General features: G+C 38.2%; 2 long non-coding RNA genes across 2 annotated transcripts in view; both read right to left on the reverse strand.

The window, feature by feature from the left end:
* LOC144964283 (uncharacterized) overlaps positions 1 to 1,848 on the reverse strand; it is a 17,334-nt gene extending 15,486 nt beyond the window's left edge. Inside the window, exon 1 of the long non-coding RNA XR_013643797.1 lies at positions 1,642 to 1,848. This is a non-coding gene — a long non-coding RNA (uncharacterized LOC144964283). The remainder of the gene's footprint in view (positions 1 to 1,641) is intronic.
* The window catches only part of LOC144964289 (uncharacterized), a 373,762-nt gene that overhangs the window by 230,232 nt on the left and 117,402 nt on the right, over positions 1 to 26,128 (reverse strand). The window lies entirely within an intron of this gene.

Here is a 26,128-nt window from a genome sequence, read left to right on the forward strand (position 1 = left end):
AAGATACTTGGGAAGATAGACCATCATCATCGTCACCATCATCATCACACAAAGTGTGGGAGAGAGAGAGAGAGATGGATAGAAAGAGAGAGAGAGAGAGAGAGAGAGAGAGAGAGAGAGAGAGAAAGAGAGAGAGGGAGAGAGAGAAAAAGAAAGAGAGAGAGAGAGAGAGAGAGAGAGAGAGAGAGAGAGAGAGAGAGAGAGAGAGATTTTCAATTGAGAAATAGATGTTAAATAGATTACTATCCTAGTGTGAACTAGCACCTTTTGAAGATCACTTCCTAAAGTAAAAATGGTGAACATATTTGATTGAATATCATTTTACAATATCCACAAACGCACTTTACAAGGGGTCCCTAGCCAACAGCAACACTTCACATGACAAACAAGACATGTCTGACGCCTGTTACTGTTAGGGAGGCGATAGTTTATATTTTTCCCCTACAGGAAGACAGCTGCTAATGCTCAGGTACTCGTTTTACACCGTACTACGGTGAGAGAATGTAAGAAAAGTACATACATACATATACATACATACATACATACATACATACATACATACATACATACATACATACATACATACATACATACATATATACATACATACATATACACATACATACATACATACATACATACATACTACATACATACATACATACATACATACATACATACATACATACATACATACATACATACATACATACATACATACATACATACATACATACATACATACATACATACATACATACATACATACATACTCCTATTGTCCAGAGTCTTTGTCTCAAAATCGTTTGAATCTCATCCCGCTCAAGAGAAAGGCATGAAAAAGAGAAATGGACTTGTTTTGGCATGTCTATACCCAGATGTGTCCATTGTGCAGTGTGTGATGATGAAAGATATGTCAATGTTCTAAATGGTTTCCACTACAAAAAGGATAGATTACTCAAATGTAGAGGGTATCCATTTTGGATTATATGACTGGAGTCTTATAACGTTCCATGGTTGTCCAGCATGTTTTTCCTTTCCCTGTTGCACTTTTAATTTGTAAACATGGTGGAAGCTTTTGCTTGTGCCTGGTTGAGACTTGGGTAAAAATTGACACATCAGCGGATTGCTCGTGGAATTTTTTGTTCCGTCTTTGAACCAGTCCCTTTTGATTTGCTTTTCAGTTTGGTTTGGCGGTAGAATACTTGAATTTACGGAACTTCAGAACAAGTATTAAATTAACTATTTCTAATAATCAGGACTCGGAACAATAATATTTATCGAAACTAATTTCAGCTTTAAGTTCATTACTTGCTAAAATACATTGCATAATAAAGCAAGAAAACTTGTCAATTATCACAAATTTCACTTTTTATCCCCAACAAACTTCAGGCCAATATTTGTGGCACATTGTTGATTTAAAAAACACATTTATCTATACATTTTAATATCACATACATTACAAGAATCATTCATTGAAGTGTATAGAACTCGTTTTCCCCCCGTGTGGGTACCGCGGGATTTTCAACTGGGAGGGCAGAATAGTCCCAATATGTTGCTTCTAAAGGGGAAGCGCGAAAGTGTAGAGGTATTTTTAGATATTTGTTTTTCTTTGGATGGAAAAGACATTTTAATGCTTACCTACTAGAAATGTTTTTCTCCCATTCTGATGGTGAACTTTCGCATCTCCAAAAATTAACAAAGTAGAAACATTTTGATATTTCTTTCCCGCTTAACCATGTTCGTAGAGGTAGTGGCTCCCGAAACAGAGCCATAAGGTGCAGGCACAGCGAGCCTTGTAAATCCTGTGTACACTCCTAACCACCTTGTCGTGGTTTGGGTGCTTAAGTGCATATCGGGCAAAGGTCCGCTGTTTGATTGTCACAAGAGACTAGCCGTACGCCGGGGACTTGTTCGGCCTGCCCCGATATGCATGAACAAAATGGTGATCCAAAACACAATAGGATAATAATAAGCAGAATATTTGTTATCTTGCATACCCAATCATATGAATTACTGTATATACGATGGTATGTGCGATATATTATATATGCAAGTATGCAAGATATCTTATATATTCATTGTATATAAATTATCGCATTTACACTAGGTAAATTTGATATCTTATATACCCAGCATATTTTCATCCAATTGCGCGTAATGTATATACAATATCTTATATATGCTATGTATCTAAATTATCTTGCATACAAAAGGTATGTGCGATATATTATATACAATAACTATGTAAGATATCTTAGATACGCGAAGTGTCTATATACGTCGGGTTTATAAATTATCCTATATGAATAGGGCATAGGATATATTATATATGGAAGTATGTAAGGCAGCTTGGGGATACAATGTGTGTAAGTTATCTTAAATTCGAGAGGGATTTGGGATATATTATATACATGGGTCAGTGGGATATATCGTATACGTAAAATATGTAAGTTATATTGCATACCCAATGATATGAATTATCGTATATACGGTAGTTATGTGTGATATATTATATTCAAGTATGCAAGATATATTATCTATTCCAGGTATATAGTATTATAAATTATATACGCAGCATATTTAATCCTTTTACACGTAATGTATATACGATATCTTATATGCAATGTATCTAAATTATCTAACATACAAAAGGTATGTGCGATATATTATATGATACCTATGTAAGATATCTTTTATACGCAAAATAACTTGTTTTTGTATACACCATGTCTATAATCTTATATGCATAAAACATGTAGGATGTATTATATATGGAATGTATATTAGACATGTAGTATATGCAATGTATGTAATTAATCTTTTTACCTGGTTGGAGTTGGAGATCCTGACCTCCGGTAGCGGGCATGGGGGTACGTAGATATGTAAAATTGTATAAATATGAAATATGTAGATATGTAAACTCTGTAACTGTAAATATATGTAGATATGTAAGATAAGTTAGAATGTATAAATGAGATGTCGAAATGCGAAGATATGTCGAAATGTGTAAATATGTGAAGGTGTAGACGTCGAAATGTGTAGATATTCGGAATGTTTATAAATGACTCTTTTACAGCCGCTAAAATTATCTAAATGTTGGAAGAGCAGAAACAAAAACAAAAATACAAATAAATAAAAAACAAAAATAACCAGAACAAAAACCAATCAAAACTATAGATCTATGAAATAGTTTATATGTAAAAAATATGTACATTGAAAATTGAACCGTCTTTGAAATAAAGATTGAGATCGACTTGCACTTATTTGTCTGATAACCCAAATTTAATTATGGTTCATTTTTGTAACGTAAATAATTCTCAAACCTACGCAAAATATTGTCTATTACAAGTTTATAACAAGCACATAATTGTGTTTGGATATCAGACCGAATTTGTGCAAGTAAGTTGAGATTCTTAAAAACCCTGGATTTTTCACACAAAAAAGAAATTGGAGATGTAAATAAGGTTAAGAAACAAATCATTGGGATATTAGCGGTGAAATGTTTTAGAAATAGAAAATAAAACGTAAAAAGGATGAATACATTTTAGAGAGGACAATGTTTTTTAAAAACTCAATGAAAGTTGTATAGAAGAATTGAATATTTTTATCCACGTTGTGCATTTTTATCCATGTTGTGCATTTTTATCCATGTTGTGCATTTTTATCCATGTTGTGCACTTTTTATCCTTGTTGTGCATTTTTTATCCTTGTTGTGCATTTTTTTCCTTGTTGTGCATTTTTTATCCTTGTGCATTTGTTATCCTTGTTGTGCATTTTTTATCCTTGTGCATTTTTATCAATGCTGTGCATTTTTATCTATGCTTTGCATTTATATTTTATCAATATAAAATGACAATTTGATTTGACAATTCGATGATATGACACCATGTGATGATGTGACAATGTGATGATATGGCAATTGATGATATGACAATGATATGATAATGTGATGACATGACATGACAGGACAATGTGATGACATGACAATGTAAAGCACTTTGAGCTCGTTTAGTGGATTTTGCCCTCTATAGATGAACGTTATTTTTAATGTGTTGATGATTTAGTGATAAAAAGGGTATAATCACTGAAAAATAATGTTGAGATTAACAAGCACGGAAACACAAGTCTGATATTACTTTTCAAAATAACAGCAGAAGTCATTATACTAAGTACTGTAAATGGCCCTTATCACAGATTTTAAATTTAAATGTATGTTTTTAAAATTAATTTTACTATATCGATATCAAACTTCTATCGACACGAGTTTTAATTCATTTAGTTTTTTACAATGTCCAAGGTGTACATATAAGCACGTCTGATAACCAAACTTAAGTACGGGCTTGTTTAAACATTGTAATAGAAACATTATTTTATATCTTAATGGAAATAATTTCAAACCAACAATGAGCCAACAACAGTTAGCGTTATCAGACCTTAAATAAGTACACATTGCAATTGTCATTTTAGCATTGGTCTATAAAGGCTTTTAATTGTATACATTATATAGATCTAGAATAGCATTTTAAAAAATAATCGGGAGGCTGTCTAATTCATTTCATGATTATCTATTTTTCTTCCTGATTTTTGGCCTTTCTTCTCTCATTCATTAGTTCTAATATCTCTGGAGTAATCCATTTCTTCTTCTGCAACTTAAGTGTGGTTGGAACATTTTCTTCTAATGATGCAGCAACACTGTCTTTAAACTGCTCATATTTCTCTTCTATATCTGTTAGTGCTCCAAGCACTTCAAACTTGTTTCTTACTGATAGTTCAAATGTTTCTTGTATCTTCTGTTCTTCCCGGAGAATGTCTAGTTGGTATTTAGGTTTAGCCTTTGCTCTTTTGCAGATTTTCAATTTAACTCGTATGGGGCATAGCACAGGTATTTGATCGCTGTTACAGTCAGCCCCCGGCATAGATTTGGCATACAAAACTGAGTTTCGGAAACGTTTGCTGATGAGTATGTAATCTATTTGATTTCTCACTCCATCTCCAGGACTTTTCCATGTCCACTTCCTTCTATTGTGGGTTGTTGACCAAGTATTTGTGATTGCCAGATCATGTTGACGGCACCATTGAATAAGACGGTCACCTCTGTCATTTTTGTCTCCCAGACCATGTGGGCCCACAATATCTTCTATTCTTTCTCGGCCCACCTTGGCATTAAAATCGCCCATGATGAGTTTATGTCTGAAGACTTAAACTGATGCATTGATTTATCTATTTGTTCATAGAAATTTTCCACTTCTTCATCATCGTGACTGGTGGTTGGGGCGGGGCGTATATTTGTAAAATATCAAAATCAAAAGGTTTTGCTTGTAGTTTGATTGCCATTACTCTGTCTGATATCGGCCAGAATCCTTTGACTGCTCGCGCCGTGATTATCTAGTATAATTCCAACTCCCCTTTGGTGTTCTCCTCCTCATGAGTATATAATTTTACAGTCATCATAATTAAGTTCTCCTGCTCCTTTCCATCTAACTTCTGATAGTCCTAAAACATTGATATTCAATCTCTTCATTTCCATAACTACATTTGCTAATTTTCCTTTCTGATACACTTCTTACATTCCATGTTGCTGTTCGTAATGTTTGGTGGTGCACAGTAGCTGGATGACGGTCGAGAGTCACCTGTTCACGGGCGTGTTGTGACGAGCAGAGACGAGCTTGAGACGATCTTGAGACGATCTTGACATTTGAGACGATCAGGATCCGAGCGAGCGGAGGGGTAACGAGTGTTTCGAATCATTTCAAACGATCACAGTTTGCCATCCGATACCAATCGCCAACGTTTGCACACGGTAGTCTGTGCTTCTTCCACAGCCCTCACTCCTTGTCACATGTTAGTATGTCTGGGTGGCGTGTATCACGCGTGTGTGACAAGACTTCACTAAAGTTTGACTATCACACACACGCACACACCACACACACACACACACACACACTAAGGCTATTTCTATGACACACACGCCTCCCTCTATCAATGAACACTCCTACAGTAGTGCGGCTATGTGGTCTAGTCATGACGTAACTATAGTACTCTAGTCGTCATGGGTCTAGTGCATTATAATGGTCTAGTGGTATGACACTCGCTTTCGGATCGGAAAGTCCTGGGTTCGAGCCTCGCGCTCGGTGCATAGTTGAGTCCTTGGACATGGCTCTTTACTCACATTCTCTCACCGTACTCAGGTGTAAAATGAGTACCTAGCCGTTAACAGCGTTGTCTTTGTCTGAAAAATTGTAATATCGCCGAACAGGCGGCATGTCACGTCCTACATATTAAATGTTGCTGTTGACCAGGGACCCCTTGTAAAGCGATTTGAACACATTTAGTGGATATTGCGCTATGTAAAGCTCAATTTTTTGAAGTAAAACATTAGCTTTGAATATGGAATGGTTCAATTTTAGATGCCTGTGTATTCTTTGTTAGTTCCCATCATCATCATCATCATCATCATCATCATCATCCTCAGGGGCAGCGGAACGGTCTTTGGTTCGCACCCGAAAGGTACCGAGTTCGATTACCCGCCGCTGAGTGGTCTTGAGCAAGTCACCTTGCCCTAACTAAATTTGCGGCGCTGCACTGCGGCTGTCGCTTGGGTTATTCCGGTCTTCCCTTAGAATAGACCCGAAAGACGAATCTCCCCTATGGGATGAATAAAGGGAATTATGTTTAATTTATTTATCATCACCATCATATCAGCGGGATCAGCATCATCACCACGACCACCACCACCACCCTAATAATAATGGATAAAGTAAATATCAACACATTTCAATGTAATAATCAATCTAAAATCAATCAGTGCTCCTGAAAGACCCCTTTGATTTCTTTGTCTAATTTGTTCCATACTTTTGGAGTCCCGACAAAGAAAGATTCTCAGGTAACTATAGTTTATATAGGGGAACATTAATCAGTCGTTTATATTGGAATCGGAGTTGTCTAGCAGGTGTATTAGTTCAAAGCGCATTTCCAAGGATTTACCATGCTCAATGAACTTCACAATATTTAATTTAATTTATTCCTCCGGCACGCCATATCGACCATACATCCATTTCGTACAGTAGGTACCGATCGCTGTTTGGGAGTCTTTTTGTATTAAAGCTCTTTACAATACCCGTCATTGCTTATAAGATAGGAATACATTCACGCCTGAGTCAAGTGCCTTACACACGGACTTAACGTCTGGATCACAATTTTCGACAATCACTGTCACTCATCCGGCCATTGACATGGCTTGATTTTGTGACAAGAGACACCGTACCACTGAGCGACCGAACAAATAATCACCATCTGCGTCATAGTCATCATCATCATCATCATCATCATCATCACAGCCGTAACAGCCAGCAATACCACAATCATCATTTTCGGGTCCGGTCTATCCGTGTGGGGGGTGGGGGTGGAACCTGCTAAAGTATTATCATTTTTTAAACAGAAACACGATAATCATCATCATTTCAGTGGCGTGGGGCCATTGGATCGAATGGTGCCAGGCACCACACCAATCTTTTAAAAATCATTAACAGCATAATTTAATTAAAAATAAAACTGAAAATTTTTAACTCCACTGTCTTTCGCCAACTCGCCAACAACATGCTGCCTTTTTAGTCTCCACTCTATTCAAGATTCCGATTCACGCACTGTTGCACCATTTACGTCATAATTAGGGTAACTTCGGCCATCCAAAATATTACATTAACTGTCAAAAACACTGATCATTGTCAAGTTTATTTTTAAGCAGCAAAGAAAAACAACATAAAACTTAAAGATATGACATATCAAAATCCCACCACCGCTTTCTCACGATTATTGAATAAAGTAATTCTTTGCAACGAAGCATTGTGGACGAATTTACCAACATTTTTCTTGCATGTACCTAGTGCAGAGTTGATAGTTACGTGTGTATGAGTGTTTATTTGTGTGTGTGTGTGTGTGTGTGTGTGTGTGTTTGTGCGTGTGTATTTGTGTCAGTCAGAGAAAGAAAGCGAAGATTGTCACTTTGGTGTGTTTTTTGATTTCTTAAGTACTTAAGTGGAGTGATTTTTTCTTTGTGATGCTTTAAGATCTGAAGCTACCTTTTATTAATTGTGCAATCATTAATCGTTTTCCACTGATTTCCATTATTTGAGATATATATTGAAGTTTTGTTTTGTTAAACAATGAATTGCAATGAATCAAGTTGACTCTTTACTTCACCGACCGTTTGAAAGATTGACACTAGATGACAAATTAGAAATAAAAAGACTAGTTCCTCACCAACCAACTGATTTTGAATTAACACAGGTGTGGAAATCTCGAAAACGCTCTTTTTCACTGACATGGTATGACAGACATGAATGGCTCACAGTTAGTTTAGAAAAAACAACGTTTCTTTTGTTTTTATTGTCTACTTTTTACAGATACAACAAACACTGACAAATCATGGACATCTATAGGCTATAGTGACCTTAACCACTTCCATCGTATTTCTTGACCTCCTGAACGTTGTTTTAGCACCGTTAAAAAGAGTGAAAAATTTCTTGCGAAATTCAATGAAACAGGAGGGGTTTAATTTGTTAATGATTCTGTCAATTCACAAAGCTGAAATAGATGACATTCCAGATTTCAATAAACAAATTATAAAAAGATTTGCTGATTTTCTTTACAAGTACTAAAAGTAAGTAATTTCTGTCATAGGTTTCTTTTCTCTTTTGATTTACATTTATCACATATTGATTGCATTATCTACCAAATCCAATCCTTTAAATGGTGGACAAAGAATAATTACAAAGACTTTTTCACACGGGACTTGTATCTCGGTGTTGTGGCTTGTTGTTTTCACAAATTATTTGTTTTTGTGAGTTTTGTCCACTCGTAGAAACCATCGACCCACCCCCACCCTTCCAAAAAAGTTTTTAACATGTGCTCTCTCCTCTTAATCGTGTTCACTGTTTTAGAATTTTTTTCTTCTTCTAATCATGGCACCACCATATGCCGTCAATACGCCACGCCGCTGATCATCATCATCATCCATTGTCGTCGGCATCGTTATCATCTTGTCCGGGCAATCCATGTGTGTCTGGGGTGGAACCAACTAAATATTATTATTAGGAAGTGGTTATTCAGTATCAGATACTGAATAGTGCTTTGCCACTATTCAGTATCCATAAGGAACTCTTTTATTATAGAGAGAGTGAAAAGTGCGACAATCTCAGTTGAATGTAAATAAACTGCTGACCTACTACCAGATTGAACTCGTGCAGTTACTGACAGCCCGATTCAAAGTTGTAGAAATATTTTAATCGTTATTTTTAAATTTCTGCTATTGTGCAATTAACATAGTTCAAAATATCAAAAGAAGAGTGGCATTCAAATACATTTTTTAATGTCTAAATAGACATGATTAAATGTCACTAAAAGTTCAGTAACACCATGGCTTGGTGGATAAGCTGTTTGACTCTGAACTTAAGGGGATGGGCGGGTCATCGATTGTCAAAAATCGAGTAAAATATCGATTTTGAGATTTTTTTATTTTTGAAAAGTTTGAAACCTTTGCTACATGAAAATGTGTATGTTGACTCTCAGATGGTCAGTTTAGGTCCAAACTGACCTCTTGAAGTCCAAGGGGGTCAGTAAATATAATGTTACAGCCTGGCTTGACAGCGAAAAAGCCATATAAACATTAGGCCAATATGAGCATAAAACATCGATAATAATAGGCAAGTTTGGTATCGATAGTTTCGTCTATTTTTGGTCTTCATGAAATGCCCACTGTCAAGGTCTTCGGTCTATCTATATTTAGTCAAGAGCCTTTCCAAAAACCCCTTCTCTGACCCAATTGTGAGGGGTTGACTGATTGTAGTAAAATCGTGAGTAATTGTTGTGACCTTTGCCTTGCTAGCGCTGTTCTCATTGGCTGTTCAAAATAGTCGATGATAACATGACCTGATACTGCTTTCTGAGTGGTTAGCGGGCGAGTCAAAGTTCATGCTTTGACCTCATCTTCGCATGCGTCGCATGTAAACATTGTTATTCTGTGTGTGATTTTTCTTCTTCCCGGGGGCATAAAAGTTTTGTTTTGTGAAAAGTACCGACACGTACGCAACAAGTATGCCTAGAAAGACTCGAATTGTACGACTTGCAAAATCAGCAGCTCGAACAAGATGGGAACAGTAATATTATTGTGAATTTTTATAGATAGAATTTGTCACTCCTTCGTAACATGATGTAAAATGAAAAAGCGCTGAGGTCTCTAAATGAAATGAATGGAGTTACTGTCGAGCTAGACTGAGTATTGGTTGTAAACGAATGAGCGAGAGGTTTGTTATGCACTTGAGAACGATAGCGAGAGAGAGAGAGAGAGAGAGAGAGAGAGCGCAGAATCCACTAACTGTGCTCAAAACGCTTTACAAAGGGTCCCTGACCGACAGCAACACGTAAAATGTAGAACAAGACATGACGCCTGTTAGGCGATATTACAACTTTTCCGACAGCGACAGTACTGTTGACGGCTAAGTACTCATTTTACACCCGAATACGGTGAGAGAACGGGAGTAAATAGTCTTTTCCAAGGACTCAACTATGCGCTGAACCAGGCTCGAAACCAGGACCTTAAGATCCGAAAGAAAGTGTCATACCACAAGACCATATAGCCGCTCATAGCTTAGATAGATAGATAGATAGAGAGTTTGTGTGTGTACGTACGTGTGTTTGTGTGTGTGTGTGTGTGTGTGTGTACGTACGTGTGTGTGTGTGTGTGTGTGTGTGAAGCCGAGAAAAGGCAAGGCAGGAACAGGAGGCTGAAGAGGGAGGGCCTGCATATCAAGCAGGGTCATTTTGACGCATGAATGCATGATCTTGTCTGAGTTTCCTGTGCTTGAAACTTTGAATGCGTTTTTCTCTGTTTGTGCTTTTTCTACCTTTATTTTGCTACTCTTCCTTTATTTGTAAATATTTTTGAATGATTTTTCGCATGTGCATACAGTATTACTAGCGTCATAAAACTGAGCATTTGTATTTCAGATTTATTTTATAAATTTTGCGTAAATGAGGTCAAAAGTCCAAAAATGGGTCAATTTTTGATGTTTCAAAATTGATGAACTTTGAAAATCAATAAAAATAATACTATTGTAGATATTAGAAAACCGATGCTTAGCCCAAATGAATGGCTCAAATACTACTTGTATACCTATTTTCATGTCAATATCTTGTCATTTGGCGAAGCCTTAGCATTTTGAAAACTACTTCATTATAGGGTATCAAATTTCAAAATGGCGGCGTTACCATGGTAACCAAAAACTGAAATTTAGGTTTTCAATTTTTTTTCCTCTAATTAGGATGTACATAACCTAAAATTACCACTAAAAGTCAGCTACTTATTACATTTTAGAATTTCGCCTTCAGGACCCGCCCATCCCCTTAAGGTTCGAGAGTTCAAATCCCGGCCGGGTTAACTTTTATTTCTCCCCAATATTTTTGTTTTAATCATTTTATTTGCTTGTAATATATTTTAATGTTTATATTATTATTATTATTATTATTATTATTATTATTATTATTATTATATATTATTATTATTATTATTATTATTATTATTATTATTATTATTATTATTGTTGTTGTTGTAATCGTCATCATCATCATTATTATGATTATGATTTTTAAATCAAGTAGTAGGAGTTATTTAATCAGTTATCGATTTATTACGAATATCTTTTATGTGTTATAATCTCGTTGTTGTTTTTCATTGATGAGCTCTTCTATTGTTCATTACTTTTTAAAATCTTGCTTTTTTCTGTTTGTCACATTTGTTGTTGTTGTTGTTCTTGTTGTTGTTTTTGTTTGTTTGTTTTGTCATCTAAGACAATTTACGTGATAATAATAATAATGATAATAATAATAATAATAATAATAATAATAATAATAATAATAATAATAATAATAATAATAATAAATAATAATAATAATAATAATAATAATATAATAATAATAATAATAATAATAATAATAATAATAATAATAATAATAATAATAATAATAATAATAATAATAAGGCTCCTAATAATAATAATAATAGACGTCTAATAATAATAATAATAATAATAATAATAATAATAATAATAATAATAATAATAATAATAAATAATAATAATATTTAAACAGATACTGAATATTAGACTACAATTGACATCTATTTACTGAATACACGTGGTATTTTTAGGGTGTTTCTTTTTTTACGAAACCTGAAACCTGCCGAAACACGCCGAAACCTGACAAAGTTAGGGAAGCAGGCAGCAGTGGGGAATGAACCTGGGACTCAGGGAAGTGTACACCATTGGGGAGTGAACCTGGGACTGAGTTTCGTAACAAAAAAGCAATTACTTTTTTACGAAACCCAACAATATCCAACAAAGTTATGGAAAGAAAGTAGGCAACAGTGGGGGAGTGAACCTGAGACTCAGGGAAGTGTACACTATTGGGGAATAAACCTAAGTCTATGGTTTTTCGGTGGGTTTTGGCGGGTTTCGTAAAAAAGTAATTGCTTCATTCTCGTCTGGTACCCAACTCCCATAGTCCCAGGTTCATTTCCACTGATATCCTCTTCTCACAGTCCCAGGTTCACTCTCAACCAGTGTGCACTTCCCTAAGTCCCGGTTCATTGCCCAATGGTGCCCACTTCCCATAACTTTTGATAATTTCGGTAGGTTTCGAAATAAAAGTACATTCTGAGCTCACTGTCCACTGGTATCAGCCTCTCGCAGTCCCAGGTTCAATCCTCTCTGTGTCCAAATCCCAGATTCACTCCCCACTGCTGCCTGCTTCCCATAACGTTGTCGGGTTTTGGCGGGTTTCGTAAAACAGTAATTCCCCCTCCCCCTTGGTATTGTCTTTTTACAATATCCAGAGTCCTAGGTTCACTCCCCACAAGTGTACACTTCCCTGAATCTCAGGTTCACCCCCCACTGTTGCCTACTTCAATAACTTTGTCGGATATTGCCAGGTTTCGTCGGGTTTCGTAAAAAAGTAATTGCTTTTATATGAAACTCGCTGAAGCACGCTGAAAACCAGAGTCTCAGGTTCACTCCCCACTGGCGTACACTTCCCTGAATCTTCCATAACTTTGTCGGATATTGCCGGGTTTCGTATAAAAGTAATTGCATTTATATGAAACTCGCTGAAACCCGCCGAAAACCAGAGTCTCAGGTTCACTCCCCACATGTGTATACTTCCATGAATCTCAGGTTCACCCCCCACTATTGCCTACTTCATTAACTTTGTCGGATATTGCCAGGTTTCGTCGGGTTTCAGAAAAAAGTAATTGCTTATATATGAAACTCGCTGAAATTCGCCTAAACCCAGAGTCTCAGGTTCACTCCCTACTAGTGTACACTTCCCTGTGTCTCAGGTTCAGTCCCCATTATTTGCTTACTTTCCATAACTTTGCCTCAATTTGTTGGCATTTGGCGCATTTCGTAAACAAAAAGTAATTGCTTTTTTAAAATAACAAAATCCGCCGAAACCCAGTCCCAGGTTCACTCCCCACTGGTGTACACTTCCCCGAATCTCAGGTTCACTCCCCACTGTTGCCTACTACCCATAACTTTCTTGGATATTGCAAGGTTTCGTCGGGTTTTGTAAAAAAGTAATTGATTTTATATGAAACTAGCTGAAGCTCGCCGAAAACCATAGTCTCAGGTTCACTCCCCACTGGTGTACACTTCACTGAGTCCCAGGTTCACTCCCCACGCGTTGCCTACTTTCCACTTCTTTGCCGCATATTGTCGGGTTTCGTACAAAAGTAATCCCCCCCCCCATTGTTATTGCTTTTTTATAAACCCCAGAGTCCCAGGTTCACTCCCCACTGGTGTACACTTCCCTGAATCTCAGGTTCACCCCCTCCTCCCCCCCCCCCCCCTCAGCCTCTACACACACACACACACACGCTGCTGCCTACGTCCCAGAACTTTGTCGGATATTGCCAGGTGTCGTCCGGCTTTTTATTACGAAACCCGCTGAAACCCATCCCAGGTTCACTCCCCACTGTTGTACACTTCTCTGAGTCCGAGATTCACTCCCACAGCTGCCCTCTTCCCATAACTTCGTCGGGTTTCGGAAAAAAAACACCGTATTATAGTGCAAAACCACTATTCAGTGTCAGATACTGAATAGTGCAAAACCACTATTCAGTATCAGATACTGAATAGTACAAAACCACTATTCAGTATCAGATACTGAATAGTGCAAAACCACTATTCAGTATCAGATACTGAATAGTGCAAAACCACTATTCAGTATCAGATACTGAATAGTGCTAGCCTTATTATTATCTACCTACCTAATAAAAACACACCATTCTTGTTCATTTATTTTTCAAATAATGAAAGGCACGAGCTTTTCCCGCACACACAAGAGGCGATGACGACCAGTGACAAATGGGAGGTGGGGGCGGCCGACAACTTTTGGCGCGACATAAATATGAAATGTTAAGGTGACAGCGGGACGGTGGTGGAGGGGGGGGGGGGGGTCTCAACCCTTCACCATCAACAACTGTTTGATGGCGTGTGTATGTGTGTGTGTGTGTGTGTGTGTGTGTGTGTGTGTGTGATGCGACGAACGATCATAATCAAGGCTGCCAGACAGCCTGATTTCTTCTTGCCCAAGTAGTCAAATAGACCCCAAATAGCCAAACACCACAAGCATTCTGACTCCCTTGAAAACCTCATTGGTTTTGATTAACAAAACAATCGACTGCAGTTGGATAAAACTTATCTTTTCATTTTTTAAAAATAAAATAATTTTTTTTTTGATGAATAATAATAGAAAAGCGTTTCTTAGTAACCAATTTTGAACTTGGCCATCTGGCAGCCCCCATCATAACCAGCACTGCCCTAACCAACAAAAGGACAGTATCTCTCAAAAAAATCATAAAATCACTTTTTTTCACTTAATCGACACTCTAGGACATTTGAAAGCTAATACAGTTTTCAGAATGGTCATATCTCAAGTATTTTGGAAATTAGAGGCGATTAAAATTTTTTGCTTGAAACAGTATCCGATTTAAGCCCCATCTTTAACCAACAAAAGGACAGTATCTCGGACGGTCGTCTCCACCCCGTAGTGAGCATGACGGTGGCGCAGCGACATCTATAATAATATTACGACATGGCTGGACCATTCGAGACGGCTTGGGAAGCAGACATAACATAATAGTGTGAACCATAAAAGGCTCCATACACGCCCGGATATGATCCTGGTTCAGACCCCGATCAGGCAAACCGGGGTGAAAACGCAATGTGTGTGCCCAAATACCTGGCCGATAAACCTAGGTACGGTCCATCGCTGGCAAAGCCAGCCGTGCTTAATATTTTTCGAGGCGATCGGCGATCGGGGGCGTGGCAGTATAAAAAATTGGACAATTTTTTTCGGATTTTCGCTGTTTTGACGTCAGATTCGTGATCAGCGTCGAATTTACAATAGGTTTGATACCAAGAACTATGTTTTTACTCCAAAAATCGATTAAATTAGAAATAAAATTTAATTAATATTGAGGTTATGTGGCCGACAGAACAGTGCCCCTCCCTGTTGTGTGGTATGACTCTCGCTTCCAGATCGGAAGGTTCAGATTTCGAGACCCGCTCTGCGTGGCGCAGAGTTGAGTCCTTGGAAAATGCTCTTTACTCACATTTTCTCACCGTACTTAGGTATAAAATGAGTACATGGCCGTTCGTTGAATTTGTTAGGAAAAAATGTCACATCGCTTGACAGGCGTCATGTCTCGTCTTTCAAGTTTAATATTGCTGTTGCCTTGGGACCCCATGTAAAGCGCTTTGAGCACGTGGATATTGCGCCAAATAAATGCTGTGTTATTATTTTTTTTAAATAATATTTTTATAAATGTTGCGCCAGGATGGCAAAAGGGATGGCGTAGATGGCAAAAGTTTCGTTCTTGATCATTGTAAAATTTATAAAGGATTTCATACAAAATAAAAAATAGTTTTCATAATTTTCAATGTGTTCTTTTTTTTTTTTTTTTCCTCACCCGTTGACGCGACATGACGGTTGACCTTGACACATACATTTTGGATTGGCAGATGCCAAAAAGCCTTGACTACGGGATGACAGGGGTGGGCATTGTAACCTTGAATTATAATCTACAAACAACGCCTCCCCCCCCCCCCCCCCCCCAAAAAAAAAAAAAAAAAAAAAAAAGAGCTGTGTGCGTGTCTGTGGTGGTGGTGGTGGTGGTGGGGGGGGGGGGGGGGGTCTGCGAATGCAAGTAGTCCCGAGGAGTACCCGTTTAACCTGCCACGGAGCACTGTCGATTTGTTTTACAAATAATAATAATAATAACAAAATAATAATAATAATAATAATAATAATAATAATAATAATAATAATAATAATAATAATAATAATAATAATAATAATAATAATAATAATAATAATAATAATAATAATAATAATAATAATAATATTGACGATTAATAATAAATCTTTATTGTCCACAAAATGGAAAAATGTCCGTGGTCTACATCGCTTTTAAACTTAAATCGGATTGCAAATGTATTGATGTTTTGCGTATTGGAAAAATACTCACGACATCTCCATCGGGTATAACATATTAACACACAAAATTGCAAACTCGAATGTTCATAGTCTGATTGATATAACTTAGTGATAAGTTAATTATAAAAATGGCTGTCTAAAAGCAATAACAACGGGTTGACTAACGTCAAATTCATTCCTTCTATTGATGATCTGTGTTAAATTAAAATACTCACAAAGTCCGCCAGCCAGAAATATCACTTCAGCCCAAAAATCTACATGGAACCTTGAACTTTATAGTCTGATATATTTTAATGAGAACTAATCATAAAAATGGGTGTCTAAAAACAATAACAATGAGATGAGTGACGTCAATTTGGTTCCTTCTATAAATATCCAATAACTTAACTCACTCCATCCGCTCTCTCTCCTCCTTCAATACATATGAATCTATTCTCTCATCACTTTTTTGGGCGTCTATGCATGTGGTCTTGTGAAATGACACTCGCATTTGGATCGGACGGTACTGGATTCGAGTCCCGCTCTGAGTGGCGCATAATTGAGTCCTTGGAAAAGGCTCTTTACTCGCATTCTCTCACCTTGTTCATTGTTAAAATGAGTACTTCGCTGTTTACAGCGTCGTTTCTGTCGGGAAACAATTGCAATTTCGCTTAGCAGTCATGTCTCGTCTAACATGTTTTTATGTTGGCCAAAGACCCTTATAAAGTGATTTGAGCACCTTTATTGAATATAGCGGTATATATAGCGCAAGTAAATTTTTCTCTCTTTCTCTTCTCTCTCTCTCTCTCTCTCTCTCTCTCTCTCTCTCTCTCTCTCTCTCTCTCTCCTCTCTCTCTCTCTCTCTCTCTTATAGCTATTGCTACATATGATGCGAATATCTTGGACGGTTATTGATGCTATGAGTTTAGGTAAAATGCTCACAACATCCACCAGTCGGAAATAACGTACCTTCACACAAAACTACGAGGAACCTTGAACGTTAAAAGTCTGATTGATATAATTTAGTGAGAACTAATTACCAAAATGACTGCCTTAATACAATAACAAAGAGTGGAATGATGTCAATTTCGTTCCTTCAACAGTCTAATTGATATAATTTAGTGAGAAGTAATCACTATTGTGCGCAAGACGAAAGATAGAATAACAGACAGTAACTGGGATCGGTTCTGTCGGCCACATAGCCTCACTATTAATTAAAATTTATTTCTAATTTCACCAATTTTTGGAGTAAACACACAGTTCTTAGTATCAAACCTATTGTAAATTTGACGCTGATCACGAATCCGACGTGAAAACAGCGAAAATCCGAAAAAAAATTGTCCACTTTTTTATACTGCCACGCCCCCGATCGCCGATCGCCTCAAAAAAATATCTCCCCGTATGTGGGCAAAAATCATCTGCTATAAACGCAGGGATCGGGTCACAGCGATAGGTCATCCGATCCGCGACCAGCGGATATCAGCGTCTATGGGGGGCTTAAGAGGCTGCTGCTACTTGCAGGGCTGCCAGATGGTCATATTCTTGGCCAATTTGGCCAAGATTGGGCACAATTAGAATATATGTCTTTTAAAAAAAAAATTTTTTTTACTTTTTCAAAAGTACTTTTTCCTTAGTGTAGTCGATCTTTTTTTCTTTTTTTTTTAAATCAAAAAGATGAGTTTACAAGGCAGTCAGAGCGTTAGTTCACATAAGGGTGTATTTGGATGCCTTTGATTTTGAAATTGGCCACGAGGAACTCTGATCATCTGACATTAATGTGTGTATGTGTATGTGGGGAATTAGTCCGTGTGTGTAAAAAAAAAAAAAAAAAAAAAAAAAAAAAGAGAGAGAGAGAGAGAGAGAGAGAGAGAGAGAGAGAGAGAGAGAGAGAGAGAGAGAGAGAGAGAGAGAGAGAATTGATAATGTATAGATAGAAATCACCTGTATCCTAGTTTGGACGTGCATGTGTCGGGGGGGGGGGGGGGGGGGGGGGCGGGGGAAGGGTTGTGTATGCGTGGGTAATGTGAGCGGAATGCGTAATGTGATCAGTGCAATGTGGGAAGATATAATATTTTCAAATGTGATGATTTATTTACTATCAAGAAATCAAAAACAAAGAAAACATTTTTTTTTTAGCGGGGACGAGGGGGGAGGGGTTGTTACTCGCATTATTTGTCTCTGATCAATGAAATTACCGGTAGGTGGTATCAAAAACACAAAGGTTGAAAATGAAATACCAAAATGCATGACACAAAGGGACAGACTTGTATCGTCGAAGGATGATTCATGTTGCACCGATAGGTTTACTCTTGTGCTCAGATTCTGCTTCTGCTAGATGCTGAGTTCTCTAAATGGCCATGTCAATCATGTAACATCTTTAGATGATCTCATCCTACACTTTGATATCTATAGCCGCGTTTTCGAGTCCGTTTGTCAATCATGAAAAAATCCCGCCCACAAACTTTTCATAGGTCCATCATCAGTTTCAAACTTTTTGCTCGTGAGATGTCAAGACATTCTCAGAGCAAAGTATTGGTTCTTGATAGATGATGCTGGTTCTTGACCTTTCACCATTACATACAGCTTTTCACTGATTGGTTGCTGTGACCGCTTACGGATTAGAGCTTTTCTCGACGACCGTCTGAAAGTTGCGTCACCTTCTTTGTACCCTTTTGAATTTATTAGTGAGCCAAGACTTGTTGGGGAAAATAGCCAATGTATGTTTTAGTCAGATTTCAACAAACTAAGTACATCACCGATCTTATCTCAGAGAAAAATGAAAAATGATACAGGAATCGAGAAAATCGGACAAGAAATAAATAAGTTACCAAAATAAACACTTCTGTCCGATGACGGGTGGGGGATATCACCTCTCCAAAACTTACCTTATTATATGAGATCTTGATATTCTTATCCAATCATCGATTGCTCGTTTGACGGTTCGCTTGTGAACAGTTAGGAGTAGGGGCGGGCATCCGGATCACCAAAAGGTCACCGATGCTTTAGGTTTTGAGAAGTCAGGTCATCGAGTATTGAGAAGGTACCGACCTCGACTTAGGTCTCGATGCTTTTCTCGTCTCGAGAATCTTGGTCATCGATGCTTCCCGAGTCCCGAGTCTCGAGACTATACTGCGCGAGCGACGCACACGTTACTATTACAATGTGTACTGTCTCAAAAAAGTCTCGAGCATCGCTCAAGTCATCGGTGCTTTCATTCAATACCTAGTCATTGGTAGTGGGTATTGACGTTATATCATATTTTAAGCAGCTAACAAAACACAAACGTCGTAAATAGATCAAAATGGTTATAGGTATCAATGTTTTATTATTATACAAAGTGAATTTATTTAATGTATTTTAAGTTTTAATACAAAAAAGCCACCCAAAGCTCAGTTGAAGTGCTTTTTCTCGGGAATTCCCGACTTTTCCTTGGTCATCGAGTTCGGGAAGTTTTGAGTGTTGGTGGCCGATGACTTGAGGTATCATCGAGACTTCCGCTCGACACTAGTTAGGAGACCATCTCTTGATTTATGGGCAGGCGGCTTTGCGTAAAGGCGGTGAGTGTTGTATACATCAAAGAGTACCGCTGACCGATGGGTAAATAGTGGTTGTGTAACCCAAAAGCCCTGCCGACTCGACTGCAAGGTCTTGTATGTAATAATTGCGTCACCGTCTCAACGCTCAGGAATTAATTAGTGAGGACTCTCAGTATATATATATATATTTAAAAAACAAACAATGCTTTTGAATCACACGAGATCAGTGACTTCTTATATAGGAGGACGAGTCGCCGACGAAATTTTACGTTCTACGGGGCCGGCCTACGGGGCCGGACAACCATCGGGACAAATATATACAGTGCAATATGTTATCTTTGGTTGTATTTATCTATCAATTTGTATGTCTGTATGTCTCTATATATCTATCTATCTATGTATTTATCTATCTATGTATCTATGTATCTATCTATCTATCTATCTATCTATCTATCTATCTATCTATCTATCTGTCTATCTATCTATCTATTTATGTCTCTATATTTTTTTCATTATTATTTTCTCTTTATCTTCAACTCCCACTTCTCCACCTCCCTCTCCGCCTCTTCCTCCTTATTCTTCTTTTCATCCATCTTTAGATGTTACCGATTCCCGGAATTGATAAATGAGAGAGAGAGAGAGAGAGAGAGAGAGAGAGAGAGAGAGAGAGAAGGAAACACACACACATACACATACACAGAGGGAGAGAGAGAGAGAGAGAGAGATAGAAAGAGAGCGCGAGAGATAGGGGTGGTTTTAGTCCCAGGGCCTGATCGTTGTTGGGACAGGTATATGGTACTACATCTCTCTCTCTCTCTCTCTCTCTCTCTCTCTCTCTCTCTCTCTTTGATAGTATTTCGTACGTGTAATACACCGTCATATCAAAATCAAATAATCCTCTCTCTCTCTCTCTCTCTCTCTCTCTCTCCTTCTCTCTGTGTCTCTCTCTCTTTGATAGTATTTCGAACGTGTATTCTCCGTCATATCAGATCAAATAATCCTCTCTCTCTCTCTCTCTCTCTCTCTCTCTCTCTCTCACTCTCTCTCTCGACCTCCCTTCATGCTTTTCCCCGTCTATTTTTCTCACAATAAAATGGGAGAGACAGACACACACACACACACACACCACACAAGAGAGAGAGAGAGAGAGAGAGAGAGAGAGAGAGAGAGAGAGAGAGAGAGAGAGAGAGGAACCAACATAGACTGCGGACAGAGAGATAGGTAGAGAACAAAAACTAAGTCTGAAAAATGCCATTATTGACGTTCAGTTTCCAGACACCAGCTATTTAGTATATTGACCATTAATTACTCATGATAAGTCAATAAAAACCCAGTCATCCGCATATTCAAGTCAAGAGGAGATGAGAGGTTTGGGAGAAGAGGAGGGCAAGATAGACAAAGCCAATAAATAGTGCACGCTACATTTGATCCGTCATTGCCTAATTTATGATTGTCATTGCGTCAATTAGTGAATGTGAGTGTGTGTGTGTGTGTGTGTGAGAGAGAGAGAGAGAGAGAGAGAGAGAGAGAGAGAGAGAGAGAGGTTGGGGGGGGGAGCAGTGGAAGGAGATTAATTTTTTAATTACCCAAACCAATCACAATGAATGTAGACTCCACCTCACTAGTTCAATTCGTATTGAGAATGTATGATGTTGCGTTGGGAAGAGAGGTGGAAGGGGGGGGGGGGGGTTGGGGTGTTATGTGTGTGTGGGGGGGGGGGGGGAGGGGGTGTTTTCTGTTCAAAAGTGTGTGTTACAAGGTTCATGTACACAAAAGTTTCGAATTTTATTTGGTCAAGACTCACCATTTCTGTAGTTAGTGTAATCCGTGTTCCATCACAAATACTGAATTAATTTCACTTGAATCGTTCTATTTTCTATGACTCTTACTATGACTATGATTAGTTCTGACTCAGGGAGGTTATAGTAATATTATTATTATTATGCTTTGGTTATGCGACATGTATTTCTATATATTTTTATTTGATCCTGTAATTTTAACTCACTTCAAGAACATGTAAATGTAACATGTTAGGAATCAAAGTCAAAACATATTGATATGATAATGACTACCATAAGCACAGTTGCACATCGTGTAATCCACTGAAATCTATCAATTATAACAATTCCATTTAAAAACGAATGATACACAACCGCTTGCTTTGGAAGTTTACAAAATAAAGAGTCAAACATGCAGATTGTTTTATACTTAAACTTCTGTTCTCACAAACAGGGATGCCAGATGGCCAGAGTTCTTCGAAGCCAATTTAGACTGCAAAAGTGACCAAATAGAACCCCACGTGGCCAAACACTTCAATTACTTTGACCTCCTTAAAAGACATCGATTTTGATTTTTTTTATGGACTAACCTAGGAAAAGACTTGTTTTTATTTTTTAAAAAGAAAATTTTAATTTATAATATATACGCGATTCTCTGTGTGTCAATTTTGATCATACATGTGGCCATCTGGCAGCACTACCCACACACCAACTATGACTTAACTTCTTGACACTTCTTCCTAGCAAAATAGCAGTATTCTACTAGTTGCCTTTCCTTTTCAAGCTGCAACTTGTGGATATGGGTGAAATTAGACCGTTTTTGTGTGGGAAAAATTATCTTCGTAGTAAATAGCAGTATCTTAACCGTATCCATTACTTTAAAGACAGCATAGTCGGGAGAACGGTTCGTCTTACTGGTGAGCCGGTCAGTTAAGGAATTTCTTTGATGACGTAAAAGTGACATCACTTCCCCACCCGATGGGGAAACGGTTGGGGGAAAGACGAGAAAGGAATGCCTTTGATTGTCACCGACATCTGCATATCATTACAGCCTGACGACAGGGGTACTGTTATATAAGAAAAAAACGAAAGGCCCCGTAGAATGTATCGAGCTTTGGCTGTGAGCAGACCAGTACTATCAGTAGACAATGCACGAGATACATCAGTGTGCTCGTCGCATTGAGAATTGAAAAATGAGATATAAATCAAGAAAACCGACCGGAAAATAAAGAAACTATCATTAAATTTAAAAAATTGAGCAATATTTTTTTCAAAATAAATCTACTAGAAAAAAAAAATATTTCTAAACCTATTTTTGTGAAATAAAGATAAATGTTCTCCTTTTTGCAAGCTGATTCAACAATGTCGTTTTCAAATTTATCGTATACGTAATCATTTGGAAGCTCCCGAGAAAGGTATTTTTGTGTAATCTCTTTCACACACACGCGCGCGCACACACACACACAAACACACACACACAAACATATACAAACAATACACAAACAATACACATCCCTGGTCATCTATTGCCTATATTATTCATGTTAATATATACATCCCATGCTGATTGTCACTACCCCCCCCCCCCCCCCCCCCACCCCCAACCATTTCCACTAGTGTTGGGTTATTTGATCGCTTTTACTCGATCGACGACCGAGCGCCAAGCCACGAGTCAGTGCTCGATCTCAATGCCGGAAGAGCGAGTTAGTAAAACGATCACTCGATCGTAAAACGATCCAGCGGGTTGTGAGCTTGAGACGATCTTGACACGTGAGACGAGCTTGAGACGATCAGGATTCGAGCGAGCGGAGGGGTAACGAGTGTTTCGAATCATTTCAAATTCAAACGATCACAGTTTGCCATCCGATACCAATCGCCAATGTTTGCACACGGTAGTCTGTGGTTCTTCCACAGCCCTCACTCCTTGTCAGATGTTAGTGTGTCTGGGTGGCAGTGGCAGGGAAATTCGTATAGGTGTATCACGCGTGTGTGACAAGACTTCATTAAACCTACTAAAGTTTGACTATCACACACACACACACACATACACACACACACACACACACACACACACACTAAGGCTATTTCTATGACACACACGCATCCATCTATCAATGAACACTCCTACAGTAGTGCGGCTATGTGGTCTAGTCATGACGTAACTATAGGTAGTACTCTAGTCGACCATGGGTCTAGTGCATTATAATGGTCTAGTGGTATGACACCCGCTTTGGGATCGGAAAGTCCTGGGTTCGAGCCTCGCGCTCGGTGCATAGTTGAGTCTTTGGACAAGGCTCTTTACTCACATTCTCTCACCGTACTCAGGTGTAAAATGAGTACCTGGCCGTTAACAGCGTTGTCTTTGTCTGAAAAATTGTAATATCGCCTAACAGGCGGCATGTCCCGTCCTACATATTAAATGTTGCTGTTGACCGGGGACCCCTTTACAAAGCGCTTTGATCACATTTAGTGGATATTGTAAAGCTCAATTTTTTAAAGTAAAACATTAGCTTTAAATATGGAATGTTTCAATTTTAGATGCCTGTGTATTCTTTGTTAGTTCCCATCATCATCATCATCATCATCATCATCATCATCATCATCATCATCATCATCATCATCATCATCATCATCAGGGGCAGCGGTACGGTCTTTGGTTGGCACCCGAAAGGTACCGAGTTCGATCACCCGCCGCTGAGTGGTCTTGAGCAAGTCACCTTGCCCTAACTAAATTTGCGGCGCTGCACTGCGGCTATCGCTTGGGTTATTCCAGTCTTCCCTTAGAATAGACCCGAAAGACGAATCTCCCCTATGGGATGAATAAAGGGAATTATGTTTAATTTATTTATCATCACCATCATATCAGCGGGATCATCATCATCACCACCCCCACCACCACCACCCTAATAATAATGGATAAAATAATAATCAACACATTTCAATGTAATAATCAATCTAAAATCAATCAGTGCTCCTAAAAGACCCTTTGATTTCTTTGTCTAATTCGTTCCATACTTTTGGAGTCCCGACAAAGAAAGATTTTCAGCTAACTATAGTTTATATATGGGAATATTAATCAGTCGTTTATATTGGAATCGGAGTTGTCTAGCAGGTGTATTAGTTCAAAGCGCATTTCCAAGGATTTACCATGCTCAATGAACTTCACAATATTTAATTTAATTTATTCCTCCGGCACGCCATATCGACCATACATCCATTTCGTACAGTAGGTACCGATCGCTGTTTGGAGTCTTTTTGTATTAAAGCTCTTTACAATACCCGTCATTGCTTATAAGATAAGAATACATTCACACCAGAGTCAAGTGCCTTACACACGGACTTAACGTCTGGATCACAATTTACAACAATCACTGTCACTCATCCGGCCATTGACAAGGCTTGATTTTCTGACAAGAGACACCGTACCACTGAGCGACCGAACAAATAATCACCATCTGCGCCATCGTCATCATCATCATCATTATCATCATCCTCATCACAGCCGTAACAGCCAGAAAAACCACAATCATCATCTTCGGGTCCGGTTTATCCGTGTTGGGGGTGGGGGTGGAACCTGCTAAAGTATTTCATTTTTTAAACAGAAACACGATAATCATCATCATCATCATCATCGTCATCCATTGTCGTAGGCATCGTTATCATCGTGTCCGGGCAATCCGTGTGTGTCTGGGTGTGGAACCTGCTAAATATTATTATTATCTACCTACCTAATAAAAACACACCATTCTTGTTCATTTATTTTTTAAATAATGAAATGAAAGGTAGTGTCGAGCGGAAGTCTCGATGATACCTCAAGTCATCGGCCACCAACACTCAAAACTTCCCGAACTCGATGACCAAGGAAAAGTCGGGAATTCCCGAGAAGTAGCACTTCAACTGAGCTTTGGATGGCTTTTTTTGTATTAAAACTTAAAATACATTAAATAAATTCACTTTGTATAATAATAAAACATTGATACCTATAACCATTTTGATCTATTTACGACGTTTGTGTTTTGTTAGCTGTTTAAAATATGATATAACGTCAATACCCAATACCAATGACTAGGTATTGAATGAAAGCACCGATGACTAGAGCGATGCTCGAGACTTTTTTGAGTCTCGAGACTCAAAAAAGCATCGAGACGCAAAAAAGTCTCGAGCTTCGCTGGAATCATCGCCGACGAGAGAGGGGTGAACAATGCAGATAGTACACATTGTTAGTAACGCGTGCGTCGCTCGCGCAGTATAGTCTCGAGACTCGGGACTCGGGACTCAATACGA

This window comes from Berghia stephanieae, chromosome 1 (genome assembly GCF_034508935.2).
Source record: "Berghia stephanieae isolate SIO BIC M18660-M18661 chromosome 1, UCSD_Bste_1.3, whole genome shotgun sequence".
NCBI lineage: Eukaryota > Metazoa > Mollusca > Gastropoda > Nudibranchia > Aeolidiidae > Berghia > Berghia stephanieae.